A 4129-nucleotide genomic window follows, 5' to 3' on the forward strand; every position below is an offset into this window, starting at 1 on the left:
AAATGATGTCAACTGGTTTGTCCTGCGAACCCAACGAGCGTGCAGCCGGACACAGAAGTGCTGAGCAAACGCGTACAGTGGCGTTCGACACAATCGAGATAACAGTGGAGTGGGTCAGTTTCCACGAAATTTCAAAACCAGTAGAGACGTTTAAAAGCCGATGCCCAAACACTTGTTGTTAACTCTAAAGATTATAAGGTCTATGACAGAGATGGCGATCCTATGACAAGCGCATCACGGAGTGACACTCTTACGCTATTTCAGTGACACACTCAATTCGTTTTTTTATCATTCAAGCCATGGATGTAGGAATTTTTGAAGTTTAAAAAAAAGGGTCATCAAATTATTTGACACGCAGGTAAAATAAAATCCAACCAACATTTTTATTGGACACGCGGGTACAGAAAGGTTCGCCATCCCCGGTCTATGTCAACAGTACCACAACAAAACATTTACCGGACGAATCTCTTTGTACGGATCCACAGTGAACGGCTAGGGCAAACTAGGCGGTTACCGTTCCTGCATCTCCACGGCCGCCCCTGAGCTACCATGTCCTGGAAACAAACTCGTAGTTCGGTGGTTTTGTAGGTGGACGTCAAAACATTCAATTCCGTGGATGCGACGGACGGCAACTCTATCTCAAGTGGCATCGTCTGCGGAATTCAAATGGACAGCCATATTAGGCATCGATATAGGTCGTTTGTGGAGCAAACTCGTGAGATTGCGGTGGTCCAACGCTTTTGGGCGATTTATCCGGAGATCGTGAAAAACCTGGAGCATACGTCGGGGGTCGAGGCCTGGATCTGGACATCGGACAAATTCTTTAGTGCTGTGGTATCCGACATAATGATCTAATGATATAGGTATGGTCAATATATTACACGAAAAGTAGGTGAGCTATAAGTTTTGGACTATATTATGAATTATAATCGTCTCGTCCCTTGTAACAAATAAATACTGAGAACTGACCACTGAATACTGGGACACAGATACAAATTATATATATTTCAAACAATTACACTGCCCGTGGCCCACGAGGTTCTTATAGTTTTCTATATTGGAAATTTATCTAGGTTTTTAATTTATATACGATAGTTATTTATTAAAATCGTCTTCCTATTTATTAGTTATACTGTTCAAGTACAAAACTTAAAGCTTTTTTATAAGTTAAGTTAAACTTGTCATTTGTAGATTTGTAAAATATTAGATATGTCCAAATAATACCAGAACATAACTTTCGTATGGACAGTTTAATTATAATACAAACTATGAAAATAGTAACAAGTCGGTATACTGAAAAATTAATTTTTTGTTTAAATAAAATCCTATACATTAATAATGTATTTAGTTGTAATTCACAAAAGTAATAATTTTGACTCTCGTCATATCATATAATATTAAAATATTATATAAGAAGCACAATTCCAATTTGAAAGTAATTTAATAAAGACAATATAATTTCCAAAGAATTAATACGTACCTATGCACAGCTGTCACGTGCATGTCATACCTCGTGCATGGGTGATTTACTATTATTGATATTTAATTTTTCAAGTAATCAATTTCTTTTAAGACTTTTAGATCTTTACTATTCTAACCAATTGTTTCTTTACTAATGGATACGGAAATAATCTTTACTACCTATATCAAATTAAATTTATACGGAATCTTTTTATATTTTATTCTTTGGACTTATTTCGTTATTTTGTATTACAAAGTTTTAATAGCATTCGATATTTATAATAAGTTACGTTTTGTTTTCAATTTGTTTGTTATTTGTTTTTTTTTATTCAAAATCAACATAAAGCTTTAACGAAAAATATATAAAACATAATTGATTTACTTAAGATTTTCTTTTTAATTGAATTGTTTTTTTTTTTTTTTGTAAAAACGATTTCAAATTTTTATTAATTTATTCAATGGTAAAAATGCAAAATTCAATTTGCAGTTCGGTTACAGAAGATTAGTGAGTTAATAATTTTTTTCATTAAAATGTATAGTATTTAATTCAAACGATATTTTGCATAGTATATTATTTGAAATTGTCTACTACACCAGATCACTGACAGACGGTCCACCGGGATACAGGACTTTGTATTTTCCCCGAATCTCCGTGGTTACCGGCGATGGTCATTGGGAATCTTTTCTGAGTCACTGAAACACCTGCTACCACTTAAACGCATCTGTTAAGTGGTAATTATCCGGTAGCGTAAAACAAAAACAAATTGAATATAATTTGTGGCAAAATAAAATGTTTTGATTGAACTGCGTATACATTTTACAATAATAGTCATACAACTGACTGATACGTGTTGTAAAATGGTCATTATTTTTTTTTTACTTTAGTGTTCCTGTTATATACTATAATAAATGATAAAACAATATACTCGGAATGTAGTAAAAAAATGTGTAGAAGCAGGATTACGTATTTACATGTACAGTATAATATAATATATTATTTTAAGCAGGCAAGCAGGTAAACAAACAAATAAATCCAAATGAAACAGGACATTTAGATGAAACAGAAAATCCTCCGAAAAAAGTAGTTCAAAACTCAGAGAAATCAAAAGTACTATAATTGAATGATAAAGTCCAAATATAAATATGAAAGAAAAAACAATAATAAACAAACTTCGAATTATATAATTTCCAATTGGCCATACAAGATTAATTTGTTAAGTTGTAGCTTATGTAAATAATGATCAACAAAAAAAAATTGCTGCTTTTCAAAAAATATTGAAAAGTCTGGTTTTATTTTGCTCTTCCCCGCCAAGAAACGAGTGATGAACATACTGCGTGTGTTCATAATAATATAATATTTTATCGCTTATCAACTATAGCCTATGATTACAAAATCTTATATGGTTAGTAATGAGAATTTTTGAAAAATGATTTAACTTTTTATAAATTGTAAAAAATATTTGAGTATTCGTAAAAAATAAATAATACCGTCAAATTAAAATATCGAGAAATACCAAAACAATGGGAAATAAAGTATTTAATTACACAGGTAAGTCTTATAACATTATAATGTTATAATCAATAGTTTGTACAAAGGGTTAAATATTATGACATTTTTTTCTTTAGCAATTGTGTACAACTGGCAATTCTTCAGATCTTATAATTATATTATGTGTGGCATGAATTCGGAAGAATAACTGCAAGCTCACATAATGGATATATATTAACACGCTCAAATTTAGCACATACAATACATAATAATTATTATTATTAAGCTTTCGACTGAACTTTGAGCAAATGGTTAAATTGAATTATACAAGCACGACGTCGTGGAGAATGTTAATTTACAAATGTCTTTACCTGTCTGCTTTTTAAATGTAATAGACATTTTGTTACATAAAAAAAAAAATCCATTCAACTTTACAAACAAGTTTTTATGAATTTAGTAATTTTATTGATATATTATGACGAAATTAACTAGGTACATGAATATTAGATCAAAAACATGAATTCGGCTGTTTCGCAGTAAACGAAGATGAGTATCTGGTTTTAATGAGTTTTGTTATTCAGTAGAGTATACAAAACGATTTTATGTAAAATACGTCAAATTCAGAATTTTCCTGAACAAATATTTCCAATTATAAAAGTTGGAATCTTGTACTTCTAGCACTTGTTATTTTAAGTTATGTACTGAAGGTTGTAACAACGCATTAGGATTCTCAGTTGGTATTATGCTAACTTAAAACTATTTTTGCGTTGTACGTAACTTTTTGTATCCGAAATACAATTTTGATTTCATACTTCTGTGATACGAAAAATCGTGCAAATTGTTTCGTGCCGCTCAATTACAATAAATTTCACATTATTATTTTATTCAATAATTGTAAGAAATATCATCGGGGGGCGCATTTCCTCAATGCTTTCAAACAAAATCGTCATTTGGAGTAAAGTATAGGGTTTCAAGCATCTTGCATAATATTTTTAATTCAATTGCATGTGGTCTAATGAAGCCTGGGAGCATTTGGTGGATCGATAACTCTCAGTTAAATAACCATCCTAATTATGTAGAAAAATATCATAAATGTCACTATCTCACTAGCAACAAATTGATACCCTTCGCTACTCCATAATGGTATACAAACGCCTATGTCTTCACCTTAAAATTTCA

The sequence above is a fragment of the Myzus persicae genome, unplaced genomic scaffold, assembly GCF_001856785.1.
Source record: "Myzus persicae strain clone G006 unplaced genomic scaffold, MPER_G0061.0, whole genome shotgun sequence".
NCBI classification, from domain to species: Eukaryota; Metazoa; Arthropoda; class Insecta; order Hemiptera; family Aphididae; genus Myzus; species Myzus persicae.